This window comes from Podarcis filfolensis, assembly GCF_964270895.1.
Source record: "Podarcis filfolensis genome assembly, chromosome: 2".
In the NCBI taxonomy this organism is placed as follows: Eukaryota; Metazoa; Chordata; class Lepidosauria; order Squamata; family Lacertidae; genus Podarcis; species Podarcis filfolensis.
In genome coordinates this window covers 63,063,348-63,080,585 of record NC_139605.1, presented here as the reverse complement: position 1 = coordinate 63,080,585, position 17,238 = coordinate 63,063,348, and the positions used below count along the sequence as shown (strand labels likewise).

The 17,238-nt window shown below is 47.0% G+C and overlaps 1 protein-coding gene across 1 annotated transcript in view; it reads right to left on the bottom strand.

Moving 5' to 3' along the window:
* MGAT4B (alpha-1,3-mannosyl-glycoprotein 4-beta-N-acetylglucosaminyltransferase B) overlaps positions 1-17,238 on the bottom strand; it is an 81,396-nt gene that overhangs the window by 50,761 nt on the left and 13,397 nt on the right. The window lies entirely within an intron of this gene.

Below are 17,238 nucleotides of genomic sequence, written 5' to 3'. Positions count from 1 at the left end.
GAGAGAAAGGTGTCAGCTTCATGGGTGAACACAGGATCTGAACTCTGACGTTATTTCCATTATATCATACTGGTGGGTTGAAATGATTCCTTGCCTCTGTTTTATATTCTGTAATGATCTCACTGCCAGTAATGTGTGGTTCTGGGTAGAAATTCTGCCTCCACGTAGAAAAACCCACCTCCCCCAAACCCACCAGCATGAATAGGGAAGCAGAGCCACATGGAAGGAGGCCAGACTTCTGTTTCCCTTACAACCATGAGTCACTTCTGGCTATACATGCCCAGCATAACTCAGCTGTAACTTTGCTTCCCATTGCAAAGTGGGACAAGATACAGATTTTGCCTATTAAAACGACTCCCTTTGATGCATTCACAATCATTTGTTCTTTTCTGAATGCTAGGTCTCCAAACCTAAAGGACAGTTGTAGATTAAGTCACATTCATAAAGGTTTATGACAGTTCTGCTGCATGCAGTTCTAATGCAGCATTTGTATTTAGATCTCTCCCAGGTTGCATTTTAATTAGAGATGCCCAATATGGGTTTCTGCACTCAAAGTTATCTACAAAAAGGGTTTTTAAGAGTAAATGTGCATGGATTGATTGCAGGATGCTGAGTCTCTAGAGAAGCCAGAAATGACATATTATTAGACAGATTCTCAGCAGTTGTGAATTCCAGTCACCATGCAGCCTATTCTATGCACGTATTCTCCAAAGGGACTTATTCTCATGTACCTTTTCAAAGGACTGCAATCTTAAATTGCTAAAGGCTGTAAATCAGCTTTTGTCTGCATAGTCAAATGATTTGTGGGTCACATTGGCCTGGCTCATATCACACGGTAAACCAAACTACAACTTACTCCTGGACTGCACATACTCCTGGAGAGAAGTGTGCAACCCTGGTCCTTTTGCTCCTACACTGCCATGCGCTGAGCCAAGGTTTGGCTTAGTGTGCTATGCACACCAGGACTTGCGGCTAAGCTCTCTCTTCAGTAACTATGAGCTGTAGCCAAAAACAAACCTTCATGTCTCAGCACAGGATGGCAGCAGAAAGGAGAAGGGAGGAGCAAAGTGGCCAGCAGCTCCTCTCTGAGAGCCATACATTCACAAAATCCCACTAAGTTATAGTTTGGTTTACTATGCCGTGCAAACTAGGCCATTATCAGCTTCTCTCTTCGTGTATCCCAATACCAGAGCACTTGAACCTTAGGTGAAAAGCAGGAAACTATAATCTTAGCTAGCAAGTCTATGATTAGATGCATGACAATTCCCTTAGTACACAGTTTTAAAGATATTATTATTATTATTATTGATTTATATACTAAACTTTCCCTAAAGGGTGGCATGGATGGTGTACTCTTGTATGGTGTACAGCCTAGCTTGTGAGGTAGGTTAGGCTAAAAGATTGGAGCAGACCAAGTTCATGTTAACTGAACTGTTGAGTGGGAGGTTTGAACCCATATATTTAGTAAACTTGAATCTGCCACTCTTTAGAAAATACCATGCAGTTCCTACTTCCTACTCTTCTACCCTTCCTTACAAACTGAGACATAACTAGTAAGATAGCTCAGTTGGTTAGAGCCTGCTGCTGATAATGCCAAGATTGCAGGTTAAATCCCAGTAAGGGACAGTTGCACATTCCTGCATTGCATGGGGTTGGACTATATGTGCCTCAGCGTCCCTTCCAAGTCTATGGTCTATGATTCTATAAGAGAGAAAAGGCGCAAACACCATAAGCACACAGAAGTAGAAAACCCCCCTGCAAATAAATGGTTAACACTGCAGCAGCAGACAGGGTGGCTTGTAGGTGACAGCAGCAGAGGGGCCAGATAGGGAGGCTTCTGAACATGCAAAAGAGAAATACAATTCCTGAAATACCATTCCATGATTCAAAAAAGAGATAACCAGTTACATTTTGAAAGTATCTAGGCAGGTTTAGCACTCCAGACTGTGGAAACTGTGTAAAAAGCAAGAGTAACCTACTGAAAGGATGGATAGTTAATGCAGCTGAGATAATTATCTGGATCCTTCTTTATTCCATTAGTAGTTTTCATCCATGTCTGGGAATACCATAAGCGGATTGCGCAAGCATTATTTGTCCTTGTAGCTTCAATCCCGATTGGAATTATCTCTATACCGTTGTATCAAATGAAGATTACACACTTTGTAGGGCTAGACTGTAATGCCTTCTGCTCAAAAGCTTCCCTATCACATGACAGAGAAAAGCGCTGTATTTATTTATTATCAATAAATAAGAAAAGGACTCTACAGCTGAATTTAGAAAAGGCAGATAAAACAGTGGCCAGTTACGGCCTTCAATGTATACCCATGATTAAAATGGGCCTAACAAATGCTCCCTAACATTTACAAGCATCATCATATACAAGAGGGAGGAGAAAAAATGGTGAAACTTAAAGGCAAGGACTACAGTATAAATCTGGGATGGCCAACCTCTGAATTATTTTTCCAGACAATGGTTTGGGGTCAGAAATACATTTTGTGATACCATCTGACCCTCTCACAGGTGTTCTACAGTCATGTTTGCAATGTTTGGCTCATTTTAATTCAAATCCCAATTAAAGCCCCTTAAGCGGGAAAGTGGGGCTAGAGTAAGAGAACGCCTCTCTTTTCCCATCTAGGAATTTTATCAGAAGCTTATCCCTCTGCACTTTCCTGTTACATGGAACGTGTAACATGATCTATTAATTAACTGCAAAACAAATCTCATTTTATTTGCTTAATCCTGCAAACCTATCAAATATGTAGCAACTGACAAGGAAAGCAGCCCACCAGATACGCTGCCATACAACCTCTGCTCACGTAAGTGGGGCTTGGACAGGAACACTGCCAAAGAGTGTGGGCAAATGGAGAATATACTTGGTTGAGCCTCTCAAGCAAGGAGAGAAGTTATATACTTAAGGACCAAGTTATATGTTACACACAGATGCTGGTGATGAAACCCCAAAAGGTTTTTGTTTTTTTAAAATGAAAAGCAGATACAGTAAAAGGTTTTGAGTGGAAGACTGGTAAGGATGTTTGTTTGCTTTCTCCTACTAATCCTTTTAATCCTAAATGTACCTTTATGTCCCCCCCCCCCACGGGATTCCAGAATTCTGGGATTCTTATAAACATGCTTTTGGAACTTCTTCATAAGGAAAACACAGGGGTGATTTTTGTTGTTGTTGTTGCTGCTGCTGCTGCTGTTTTGGAAGTGGGGAGGTTTTGGCTGCAACTTTGCCATTTATCTAGGATTATCCACAAACACAATAGGACTTTTACCACCACTTTTCCACCCATCACCACAACCTTCCAAGGGTACTTTCCATTACAAAAAAACACCACACACATTTGTTTTTCATGTATATTGTGCATCTAAGATATCTCACATTAATATGTGCAAGCCATTTAACAAGTATACATTACAACACTGTAATTGTAGCCGTGGGAGAGTTGTCTTACATAGCGGGATTTACGCTAGCCTATAAAGAAAGGAGAGAGTGAGAGTGATAACAGGTGCCAATTATCCTTAAATCCTCCAGTAGGGGTTCCTTTCACCTTTCACTAAAGAAAGCTGCAATATTACTTGTAAAACTGTTAGCACAGCTTTTCCTCCCCCCTCCCACACAAGCAGTGAATGTTTCTTTAGACACTCCTGAAATAAGCACTAAAATTCCTATGGACACCATGTAAGCAGTCCTCCCATAGATTTCTCTACAACAGCCCACAAGTCAATTTGAAATCAATATAACCTTCAAGGTGTGTTAGTAATTCAACAGGCACTTAAATCTTTCACTATATTGAAAGGTATAGAACCTAGATATCCCTATTAACAAAACTGTCAGCAAATGCCCTGGGTTTCATTTTAACTGCAGGGCTTTGCGTGTCAAAACCCCTCCCCCCGGAAAGAAAGACACAGGACACAGCGTTTAAGATTTAATTGGGCTTGAAATGGCCACAACTTTATTGATTAAAGAATTGAAGGTATTGGCCTTAGGCATTGGCTCCTATCTGCTACCCGGCATGTAGTCCGGGAAGGGTTAACACAAAACCGTGGGGAAGCCCCTGCTGGAGTACGCCAACTAGGGCCCCCGCGGGTGTCACCGCTTGGGCGTGCCGGGGGCCCTTACCTAGACAGGTTTCGGACAAGACAACGCCCCTCGGAGTCCTGTACCGGACTACCCCATTACCTGGGGAAGGTGATGGCGTTCCTTCCCCCCCAACCATTCGACTAACCATAGAACCCCAGCCAATGCCTAACCGCCAATACAAGGAAAGTTGTGACGTTTGCTATGAGGTAGGCGAAAAAACCAACTGGCCGAAGATTGCCAACTTGGAAAAAATTCCTACCAGGCCCCTTGCGGCGACCAACCGGAGTCCATAGCAAGGTCATGCCTACCTACGACTGCCTACGCCTCAAAGGGTGGGCGGGATGGGAAAACCTCTCGGCTGCTCAGGGGAGAAGAGGGTGGACCCTGGGCGTGCCCGGCTTAAATTAGCTTAAGCCCCGCCTCCCCCCGGCCCTCCGATAGGAGGCCAGGGTTGCGAGCACGCCCAGGGATTCCCTCACCTCTCGCGGGGGCTACGACAGCCCCCGCGCCGAAGGGGGGGAGGGGCTAGACCGCAACCCCCTCTCCTGCCCCAGGGACAGAAAGGGCTTTGCGTGTCAAAACCCCTCCCCCCGGAAAGAAAGACACAGGACACAGCGTTTAAGATTTAATTGGGCTTGAAATGGCCACAACTTTATTGATTAAAGAATTGAAGGTATTGGCCTTAGGCATTGGCTCCTATCTGCTACCCGGCATGTAGTCCGGGAAGGGTTAACACAAAACCGTGGGGAAGCCCCTGCTGGAGTACGCCAACTAGGGCCCCCGCGGGTGTCACCGCTTGGGCGTGCCGGGGGCCCTTACCTAGACAGGTTTCGGACAAGACAACGCCCCTCGGAGTCCTGTACCGGACTACCCCATTACCTGGGGAAGGTGATGGCGTTCCTTCCCCCCCAACCATTCGACTAACCATAGAACCCCAGCCAATGCCTAACCGCCACTCGAGCAAAGCTCGCCGCCAATACCTTCAACCCTGCAACCAACTCCTATGCTCGTCTATGGAAACCCCTGAACCCAAGACCTAATTCCTGCGATGATGTCACCCAACCAAATTTCGTTCCCCGCATCAGACAGATGCACGCCATCCTTCCTGTAGAGGGCCTCATTGCTGAACTGGATGCTCGGGTGTCTGATGACAAACCCGCCCAGATCCGCCACTCTACGTTCCACCGCTCGTTCTAAAACCTTTCTCGCCTTGTTGACTCCGACTGGGCTCCCGCAATCTCTCCATGTCCTCCTCTCCAGCAATGAGGACCACATTATTGTAACATGTGGGTATGCAATGACCAACTCTGTCAGGTCGTCAAAAATGTGCCACCTCAGATCAATCGCCTTGCGATATGCGAGATCATTTTCCCCCAATTGAATCACAAGGGCGTCTGGCGGCCCCTCAGCCGCAGCCCTGGCCATCACCACCGGTTTGAATTCGCTCCAGCGCATCCCTCTACGCGCTATCCAAACCAGCTCCACCCTGGGATGTAAACTCAGGTTGCCGCCCAGTCCAGTTCGCAAGGCATGAAACTTGGCCCAGTGCACGATGCTGTGGCCGACCAACCAAATGCGCAGTCTCGAGGGCTCTGAAAAGCAAAGAAAAGGCGGGTGGAGGTCAGGGGTGCAACACACAGTCACAAATTGTTTCTCACGTATGTTTTGTACGCGTTAGATTTCCACCTCCCCATTTCCTTGATTCTCTCCGTGGGGAGCCCCATATGTACTGCAGAGGTGGCTGCACCAATACGGAAGGAGTGTGCAGCAAATTCGGACGCTGGAAAACCACACGTCGACAGCGCCGACCGCATAACCCTGGTGAATTGGTGCCTAGTAAGGCGAGATCCGTCCGCATGTATCAGAAGCGGACCCTGGCCGACAGGCCTTAAGTAAAGAAAACGCCGCGTGTCCCGAACCGGACAAGGGCCCCTGCCATATACCGCCTGGAGCCGAAGCAGGGCCCCCTTGCTTTGCTGATCTGTCTTGGAGTTTCGGACCCGCACCACGAGATCGGTACTAGAGAGGGTCAGGTCGCCCAACAAAATTCCCCTCTGAGGCTGGGTGGCTTCCCCTTCGCACACTACCTCGCCTACGCGTAGTGCGCCAAAGAAAGCAATGGAAAACGCTGCAGAGAATAAACGCGCTTCGTATTTTGACCAGCAAATTTGACGAAGGGCCTTGTGGATCTTACAAAGTATCTCGTAAGTTACGGGTCGCCTACTGTCCGCGCCAGGGGGTTGCTGCCTGCGCCATCCCTGCAAGGCTTTGCGCACGATGAAGGCTGCACATGGGTCCTTTTCAAAAAATGTTTTACAGAAGTACGAGATCCCCGCTGAGTGAATGTTGAGTGTCTTAGGGGCCCGGCCTAACGCCCTCAAGTGTGCCAAGTAGCGGAGCACCTCCCTGGTTGAGGGAATGGAGTGTTTACTTGGGCCAGGGGTGCGCGCCCGAAATTTTAAAAATTCCACCCACGCCTTCTTATACGACCTCATTGTGGACGGGGCCACTGCACCGAATACTCCCTTCATTATATCTCGCTCCCAATCCTCCAGAGATGCTCCGGGAAAGGCATCGATGATTGGTCCGCTTCTGGCGCTAGCGAGCGGAAGCGCTCCATCTGGAAACGAGATAGAGCATCCGCGATATCATTATTAATGCCAGGCACAAATTTGGCCGAGAAATAAATGTTATGTTCCAGACACAGCAGGACAAAGGCCCGCAAAAGGTCACCCACCCTGGTGGACCGCGCAGACTGCCTTGAGAGAACCGCTACAACTGCTTGGTTGTCAGTGTTAAAGCAAACCCTGTGATTCCGAAACTGATCCGCCCACAGATGTACAGCCACAACAATCGGGAAGAACTCCAGGAAGGTAAGGTCCCTGGTAATGGGTTGATTTTGCCAATCTGTGGGCCACCGTTTAGCACACCACTGGCCGCGGAAGTAAACCCCAAAACCCAAGGACCCGGCTGCGTCAGATTGAACTTGAAAGTCGGCACTGAGAAGCAGGGTATCCTGCCATAATGATATCCCATTGTACTTTTCCAAGAATTGTAACCAAACCCCTAGGTCAGCCTTCACCTGTTTGGATAGCCGCACCCTGTGTTGGGGTGCTTTGAGGCCCGCCGCCAGTCGCGCCAGACGCCCGCAAAATGGCCGCCCTGGGGCAACCACCCTGCAGGCGAAATTTAAATGCCCCAGCAGGGATTGGACCTGTCTCAATGTTACTTTCTTTAGGGGCAAGAGCTGCTGTATGGTTGTTCTGAGCGCCACCAATTTTTCAACGGGTAAGCGAGAAGTTTGGGCTATGGTGTCCAATTCGATGCCCAAATAGACTAGGGATGTGGCCGGACCCTCTGTCTTCTCGGCGGCTAGGGGTACCCCTAGTTCGCCGGCTAGGGATGTAAAAGCATCTAGCAGAGATGAGCAACGTGGCTTATTATCCGCGGCCAAAATAAAATCATCCAGGTAATGCGAGACGCCAGACGACCCCGTTCTGTTACGCAGTGCCCAGTCAAGGAACGTGCTGAAAGACTCGAAGGCCGCGCATGCAACAGAGCAGCCCATGGGCATAGCTTTGTCAATGAAATACGCGCCGTCAAATTTAAATCCCAACCATTTGAAGTCCTCCGGATGAACCGGAAGGAGGCGGAAGGCAGACTCTATATCGCATTTTGCAAGGAAAGCACCCTGACCAAATCGACGGATCATCCTCACGGCCTGATCAAATGAAGCGTATTTCACTGTGCAAAGCTCCTGAGGAATCCCATCATTTACCGAACCCCCCCTAGGATAAGAGAGGTTGTGGATCATGCGGAATTCCCCTGGGGCCTTTTTTGGCACAATGCCCAGCGGGGAGAGGTGAAGCCCCTGGAAAGGCGGTTCGGGAAAGGGACCAGCCACCCTGCCAGCCGTGATTTCTTTCTCTATCTTCTTTCTGGCTATGTCGGGCCGTTCCCTCACAGATTTTTGGTTGCCCGCCTCCCTGGAGCTTGGTGGAGTGGCCACCGGGATCCTAAATCCCGAAGAAAACCCCTCCCACAGGTATTTTGCCGCGGCCTTATCAGGATACTGTTCCAAAAGGTCTTTGAGTGGCTGAAGGCGAACGGGGGTGAATGCCAAACCTAAGTCAGTGTTACTGGCGATTGCCGGGACCTTGACGGGATGCACCGGGGGCACCTCTGGGATTGTTATGGAAGTACCCCCTGCCCCCCCGAAAGGGCTGTTGCTTATTCTTGAAGCACGCAGAAGCGGGGTGATTACCCCAGCATTGCTCGCATTCGTGCAGATACTTACAGAAGGGGCGAGAGCATACGCCCCTGTTAAATTCCCAGCATTGCCGACGTTTCTTTGGCTCAATCTTACCCACTTTCGCCGCCTCCTGACTTTTCTTCTCGATGTAGGGGTTTACATCCTCTCCCCAGTAGTTAGGATCTGTAAGGTCCCATCGCGTGGTGGGGTGGAGAGAAGCATTCCTTCGGAAGTTCTCGTCGTACGTCAAAGCAGCATTTTCGCCTGCTAGCGCACGCGCCCGCCTCACATGAGCCTGGTAAGCCACTAAATCCATGGCGCGGTGGGGATAAGCTGCACACACTACACCCATAAAAACCTGGTACCCGTCTAACCAGTTATCGAATGTGCGTTCCGCCCTGGGCGTTCTATACCTCCTTCTACCATAAGATCGTCTCTTCTCACCTTTACCTGTAATTTTTGTTGGAGGGAGTAGAGTGAAAATATCCACGTAATCCCCGTTGAGGATTTTATTCCTCTTCCTATGTGACAAGTGGTTCCCCAAAATGAAGTCCGTGGGTTGATTGGTGGCAACCTTAACATCCTCCACCAATGCCCCATCCTTCCAATACAGCACCCCGTTAAAAACCTTACGGTGGGAATTGGCTCTCCTTTCATGGGCCCATAGGGGGATCCCATGATTCGACTCCCCAATTCCCCAATAACCATCCATAGGCCCCTCAGAATCCGAGTCTGATGAGGACGTACCTGATTCCTCCTCCTCGGTATCCGAATGCCTGCTCCTCTTCTTCCTAGCCGACGTGTGCCTCTTTTTGGCCTTCCTCTTACCCCCCTGTGGCGTGCTAGAAGAGGCGTCGGTCGCTGAGCAAGAAGGCTGATTCTCCACTGTTACCCCTTCGGAGCCAGAACCCGCGCTGTCCTCGGTGGAACTGTGCACCTGCTGCTCCTGAAAGACACTTGGTGTACCTATAGCTTGAGAGATGGTTTTACCGCCGCTCCCTTTCTTGGGTGCCTTCCCCTTACCTTTGCCCTTTGCTGGGGCCTTGCCCTTACTGGCAGCCTGCGTGGTTTTTCTGGAGCGGGCAGATTGCGCCCGCGCTCCGGGACGCCCACTAGCTGCGGCGTCTGGCTGAGCACCCGCTGCCGGGGCAGGCGCCTGGGCGGCAGCCACTGATGGACCCTGTTGGGCCATAGCCGACGGTGCAGCCGAGGAACCAGGCAGGCCCTGGATGGGGGGTGGAGTATCAGGAATTACGTCCTGCGTTGGCTCCAGCGCTGGCAGCGCCGCTGACCCGGGTCTACACTGTCTGTAAAGGGTTTCGAACACCCTGAAGAACTGGTTTAACGTTTGTGGGTCACAAGTTATAACTGCCGTTTGCGCACCATCGTTACTTGTGGAGGGGGCCGGCAGGCTGCTGCCAGTGGTAGACTGCTGGTTTCCGTCGGAAGCCATAATGAACTATGCGTGATTCTTGTTCAGTATTGCCACACAGCACCAAGGCTTGGACTAGCAAAATTTAGGATCTGTATATTTTATTTTATTTATTTATTTATTTAATTTATTTATTTATTTCCGAATTACCTATTGTGGTGAAATGTAGTTCAAAATTATCTACACCGCACTGTTCAGCAATTCCCCCCCTGGTTGCACTACCACCTTGGGACGGGCTAGCTGTGACCAGAGTGCTGATAACCACCACTGGCCCCGCTGTTGAGACACTCAGAGAAATTCAGGCAAATAGCACCCAGTTTGAATGATTGCTAAACGGTTGCCTGCGAAAGTATTAATTAAGTCCCACTTATAAATGTAAATCACAGAAATAACTATGTGTTTTACTTGCCTGAGCTACTCCTCCTACCAGTCAATCTCAATGTATGAGACTAAAAGTGCAGGTATTATACTTTGTAGTAAAACAGTAAAATGAAATATATTCCACCTTTATCTAGTAATCTTCTGTTTAACTTTTCAGCACCTGGTCTCCCATCCAATTTGAGACCACATCGGACCCTGCTTAGCTTTGCAAATGTGCTAGCAGTTTTATTGCTGCACCACCAGGGGGACTCTCTATTATTGAGGGAAACAGGAGCTTAACTTCCAGGAGGTAACAAAGCTTAGCTAGTATTTAATCTGCTAAAGCCAATATACTATCTAGCACTACTGGGCAAATAAGCAAACCTGATAGGTACACAACCACAGGGTAAAATAACTAGGAATTAAGTAATTAAAGGAACAAAATAACTAGGCAAATAAGCAACCTGATAAGGAATAAAATAACTAGGAATTAAGTAATATAAGGAACAAAATAACTAGGCAAATAAGCGACCTGATAAGCACACAATTACAGACTGCTGCCGAATTAAAGTAAAAAAAAATTAACTTAGAATTAGGTGAACAAAGGAACAAAATAACTAGGCAAATAAGCAACCTGATAAGCAAACAATTACAGGCTGCAGGCAAATTAAAGGCATAAAAATAACACTTCCAATAAAGCTGCTAATATCACTGCCGCCGCTAGATGGCGATGTTCACCAGGAGTTTGCGTGAAAACGCTGGAAGAAAAGCTTACAAACGCTCCTCAATTGAAAATAAATGTGCAGCCCTACAACAACCAGCTACATCCAATGAAGCTGCAATGCCCAATGAAAATATCTACAAGTTCTGAGAAATAGGAAGGCGAGAATTAATTTAACGATCAAAAGTAATTGCCAGGCCCTTGCCCTTACACAAAATGGCTGCCCCTGTCCTCACACGTGGTTTCTCAAAATGGCGGCCAGTGCACTCTGCCCTATCTCAAAATGGCCCCTCAGGCTTCAGCATGTGGCGTCAAAACAATGACGCCCTGTGGTTTGGGCCTCCCCCAAAATGGTGGTAGGAAGGTGGGGGTGGTCGCTGTTCCGCCCTCAGTTAAAATGGCTACCAAGCCTTCACCACAAGGCTCCTCAAAGTGGCGGCCGGAGGGTGGATGAGGTTGCTGGTCTGCCCTTAGCTAAAATGGCTTCTGAGCCTTCACCATGTGACGCCCACAAGCTTCTATAGCAACCAGCACGGAGCTCCGCAGAGGTAAGGGGGAAACGGGGGAGCGAGAAAGGAAGCTGAAAATAAACTGCTAGCACCAAGCAGACAGGGTTCGGCACACAAGGATTCAGGGTTTGCTTTTTAAAAGGACAAACAAAAGAAAGGAGGGGGAGGAGGGCTAAAGGAGGGGGAGAAGGACGCACGAAGCGGCAGCAGGCGAGGGGAGGAATCGGCTCCAAAGAGCAAGGAGGTTTAAATGAACCGCACAGCGGAGGGAGACCTGGCAAGCGCGTGTTACCCTTTCCAAGCGCGGGATCGAGATTCCAGCTCCAGCAAAGACCGAGGTCCCGCTAGTGATTTCAGCTCCGGCTGAAGGTGAGGGCAGCTGAACGCAGTTGAAAAAAAAAAAGAAGAAAAAAAAAAAAAAAAGCAAATCCCACGCCGCTCGAACAGGCTTGAGGAAGACCGGGTAAGAGATCCAAAACCTCTCGGCTGCTCAGGGGAGAAGAGGGTGGACCCTGGGCGTGCCCGGCTTAAATTAGCTTAAGCCCCGCCTCCCCCCGGCCCTCCGATAGGAGGCCAGGGTTGCGAGCACGCCCAGGGATTCCCTCACCTCTCGCGGGGGCTACGACAGCCCCCGCGCCGAAGGGGGGGAGGGGCTAGACCGCAACCCCCTCTCCTGCCCCAGGGACAGAAAGGGCTTTGTGGAGGGGAACCTGGTGATGACACAATTTAGTATTTAATTATAGGAAGCACATCCCTCAGAGGTCTTATTTAAGTGGCACAAAAAATATCTTATACAGAAGTTATTCACCTACTAAACTGGCTTCATTTTCCTCATTCAACAAACCTCAATCTTTTTGCTAAAATTGGCTTTGCTATCACTATTTTCTTTTCTTTTTTTAGTCAAGTGACCTGCATTCAGATGATGCCAGACAAAAAACAAAAAGTGAGTGGTCTAAGAAGTAGGTACATAACAGAACGGCACATAACAAGGCAGGCTTTATCAAGCTGCAGATACCAACCCTGGTTTTAAAGACATTAATATCTTTAATTAATTTCTGTTACAACAACTGTTTTAATAGCACATAAGATTGCAGTAGATTACACAGTTACGCATTATTTTAAAAGCAGGCTTATGTAAGGCAGAAGATCAGGAAATAGGCTTACTGCTGTCAAATAAGAGGGAAGGGGGAGAACCAGTGTAGTAGTTACAGTGTCAGACTGAGAACAGGGAAACTCGGGTTCAAATTTCTTCTTCACTATTAAGCTCAGCCACTGGCTGATCTTGAGACACTCACAATCTCTTGGCCTATCCTCACAGGATTGCTGTGCAAATAAAACGGATGGGTGAAACTGTATGAATACCTCCCTGAGATACTTAAAAGCAGGGCAGAACAAAAAAATCTAATAAATAAATAAATAATAAACACCATAGATAAAACTGGTGGCGAGAGTGTTATCATAATGTGTGGCCAAGACACAGGATCCAGCAGGGATCACAGATAAAGTCTCAGCTCACAACTCCACCACACATTTCAAGCAGTCAAAGAATACTGCTTTGGAAGATAAAAATGGTATATAAATGTATAAATCAATCTTTATTGCGGTCAAAGACCAGAGAGCAAAGTTGCCAAGAAAGGTAAGCAATTTGCAAATAAGCAAATTGTTAAGGGTGCTAAGAGTTGTTAGGAGACCTGTCACAGAATTACAGTTCCTAACAAGCTCACTGGGTGACCTTGGGCCACTCACCATCTCTTAGCCTAACCTAGCCACAGAGTTGTTGTGAGGATAAAATGGGGAGGAGAATCATGTACACCGCACCTTGAGATCCTTGAAAGATAAAAATGGTATATAAATGTATCAACCAATCTTTATTGCAGTCAAAGACCATAGAGCAAAGTTACCAAGAAAGGTAAGCAATTTGCCTCCTTGGGGAGGCATCGGAGGAAGCAAAAGATCTAATCTCCAACACAGAACATGCTATACCACACACACAAAGTATATTAACTGCAAGGTTATGAAACGGCTGCATTGTATGAAAGAAATAGGGAATATGAAGGAACTTACACAGTTTAATGTCCTTCCATAAAATTCACTCAGATACGACAAGACTGTGGCTTTGCAATTTAAATACACTCTGAAATACCCAATAATTTGTCTTACATGCAATAAATTTATATAATTCATAGTGATGAAATTAAATGTATTTTACTCTAGTGCCTTCAATACACATGGCACTTTACCAAGTAGCATAAGAAAGAGAGACAGGCCCTGTCCCATGGAGCTTACATTTTCCTTTTTGTTGTGGGTCTTTTGGTTGCAAATTCACATTTTTCCCCCTTCAAGGAAAAAAAAAGTGCTGCAGGAATCTAATCTCTGACCAGTGCAGTTTCTATTACATTGCAACGCTGCTTGTGGGGATTCTTTAATCAGTTTCTTCCTGTGAAGGGAGAGAAGAGGTGAGACTGCAGGACCTTTCCTTTAGCAGAGTGGGGTGGGGAGCACATCTGAACAAGTGAGAATAGCTACAGGCTATGACTTCATTGTCAGGCTGTGTTGCATAGGGAGGACATTTTGGAAGTTTATACCCATAATGCATCCCATTCCAATAGCCTGCTGAAAATTAGATGCTTTCCAGCATCTCGATTCATGCAGACTGGCGTCGATGGGAGATGTATGACTGCATTAAAGTGTAGAGATCTACTCTGTAAGAGAAATAATCTACAGGAAAACACAGAATCTGCCTGGGAATTCTGGATAGTAAAGAAGAGAGCATGTGAAAAGAAGAATAAATTCAAACTAGGAAAAAAAACCACCTGCAGATATATGTTAATAGGCTATCAGGTGATCAAGTAAAATGCCACGAAGGGGACAGGCTTGTCTGACTTAGCAAATGGGAGCCTGAGACGACCTCTGCCTGAGAGCAACATTCCTGTCAGGGAACTGCCATCGGAGCCAAGAGTGGAGGTAAGGCTCCCCAACGATGCAGGAGAAGGGACCAGCAGGGAGAGAGAGAACACTTCCTTTGGGGAAGGAAATCGGCGTGACACCAGGAAGAAAGGGGAGCAGGGAAGGACTTCGGAGAGATGGCTCCAAGACTCTTCCACAGAGACCAGCGGGGCCACGCCCACTCTGTGCAGGAGACTTCCACGCAGGGAGGCTAGGCGGAGACTTGGCGTCAAGCAGCTTTTATGTTGGAAGAAGTTCAGGAAACACCCACTGACGGATTCTGCCAGTGACTGACACAGCCACGGAGAAAGGGCTGTCCAGCCAGGGAAAGGTTTAGCCAGACAACGTTGCCTAGAGCAGCAGCCCCCTTACGCACGAGCAACCCCCAATTCCCTTTACAATTCCCTTGAACTATATGCTAACTACAGTAATAGAGATTACAGCAAAATAAGGAACAAGCGATTAGAAAACACAGGAAATGTTTTATTCCAGAGGGTGGTACCCAAGTAGTAAGGTAAAAGGTTAGTATGTCCCATCAGCACAAAGATCTCCACTTGTATAACTGGACTCCCCCCCCACACACACATATGCCCTGTACCCTCTGCATATCTGCTCTGCAGAGTTGGAGAAACCCCCTAGAACAGATTTAGGGGGCATGCTGGGGTAGGAGAGTGGGGGGGATGGAAATATTCTTCTGGTCAGTGGAGAGAGCAGCATACAGGAAAGAGTGAATGCCTCTTCAGCAGACATAGTGTCAGATGACCAAACAAAAAGAAGAAGAGGAGTATTTCCCCCTGTCTGGCAGGAAGAGACAGGAAACTCCCTCCAGTCACCAGACCTGGCCTCTTCAATAGCAGTAAGAACTCGTCCAGAGGAATATCTATACAGTATCTACTTAACTGAAAAAAAACCCATGCCTATTTGCAATGAGGAAATTGATAAATCCTAAGCAACAGAATAGAACATAAGGGAAAAAATGAGAAAAGACTACAGAAAGTAGTGGAAAGTCCTGACTGTATTACTGGAGTAAACCACACAAACTCAATACACCCTATGTGCAGAATAAAAAGCTACCCCAGGGCAGGTTCAACTTGAAGGGTGGGCAAATGGGGATGTAGAGGTAGGTCTCTGTCAGATCTACGGATTATATTCTGTGAAAGAGATTGTGGATGGATAAGCCTTGGTTTGCTGGTCTGTGTCCCAATGCTTTGTGTATTGGGGGAGGGTCCAGGCAGGAACCCAATGATCCCCAGTTGAAACCAATGGAACATTCAGGCTGCTTTTCAAGCAGTAGGAGGAACAGGAAGCTGAAAACAGAGGCACAACACCTGGGAGACCCAAGAGAGTCCCAGCTACCTCAGCTGTTGTGTACAATCTATTGCAGTATGTGAGGAAAAGCGAGTTTCCCCCACCTAATTCTAACTAAGAGCTGATGGAAGGGGGTCTGTGGCTTCCCTGAGGGAGAAAATAGGAAAAAATAACTATGCTTCGCAAAAGAGAAGAGTCCCTGTACCCAATAATGAAGAGTACAGGAGCAGGAACTCAACTGCAGGAAGATTCTCTCCTCTTCCACCTAGAAACTGAGGGGGGGGGAATCCTTTTCTTATCATATGACCCTGCCTTCTGAAAAGGAGTTAAACCCTTCCTGTATGCTCCACTGTGCATACCTCACTGTACAAGAAGAAATCCTTGCAGTGATTGCACTGATCCTTTGGACGCAGCCCAAAATAATATCTTTGGAATGGCAGGATACAACAGATGATGAGTTATTCTTCTTTCTCAATTGCTGTCTGAGTGTCAAGAAGAAATCTATAAGAATACTGTAGGAAGAAGTGAATATTGCTTATCACTGTTTCTCCTCCTCTTTTCTATCAATTTGCTGCACTGATAATGTCACACAGAATATTGGAGCAAGAATTCTCCATTTTGCCGAGTTCCTTTTACACAGGAATTGTATGTCGGCCAGGAACATCAATCTGGTATTGTATTCATGCTTATGCTATAGAACCAGCTCCTCTGTAAATAAGAATTAATAATGTCAAGTATTCAACATCACCTAAAGAATTCTGGGCTTGGCACAATGGATAGATATATAATGTACCATTGCAGCATATTGAAAGGCCCAAAATAAAAGGAATTGGGCATGGCGCCCCACAGCTCCTTTTGGGGGTGAGGGTAAACAGTGCAATGTCATGCCAAGCATGTTTCCATGGGAATTTGGAGAAAAGGCCATTTGTCTGACTTTTGCAGTTGGTATGCATTGAGAACAAAGTGGAATTAATTCATCTAAAGGGTTCAATACATCATGCTCATTGTACATTTTTGCAGCTTGTCCAAAGGACTGTGGTTACAAATTCATTTTTCCGCTCAGCCTCTTTATACTTGTTCCACTTGGTGCTCAATGCATGGTGGCTACAAAGCTCAGTATTCTGGGAGAACACATTCATCTGTGCATTAATTAACAGCCACCCAAATTTCAAAACTTGTAGACAATGACCTACAATTTAGAAAATACCAGAAGCTGCTTCCCTTCAAAGCTGACCTTCAGAGTTGTTGTTTTTCCTTTCACATATACATATGTGCTCACTGTGCATCACTTTGGCCACACATATTAATGCTCATGGAGAAGAGCCATAGCTCAGTGAAAGAGCATCTGCTTTGCATGCAGAAAGTCCCTGGTTCAATACCTAGTATCTCCAAGTAGGGCTGGAAATGTTGTCTGCCTAAAACTCTAGAGAGCTGTGGCCAGTCAGCGTGGACAATACTAATACAGACAGACCAACAGGAAGCTGTCTTATTTTGAATCAGACTATGTTTTTGCACTGTTCTTTCCTTAGGCACACTTATCACATACTAGCACTTTTCACAAAGCAAAAGCCCTATTTGGAGATTGGGGGTGGGGATGAAATAAAGCATGCAGTGAGCATAAATGGC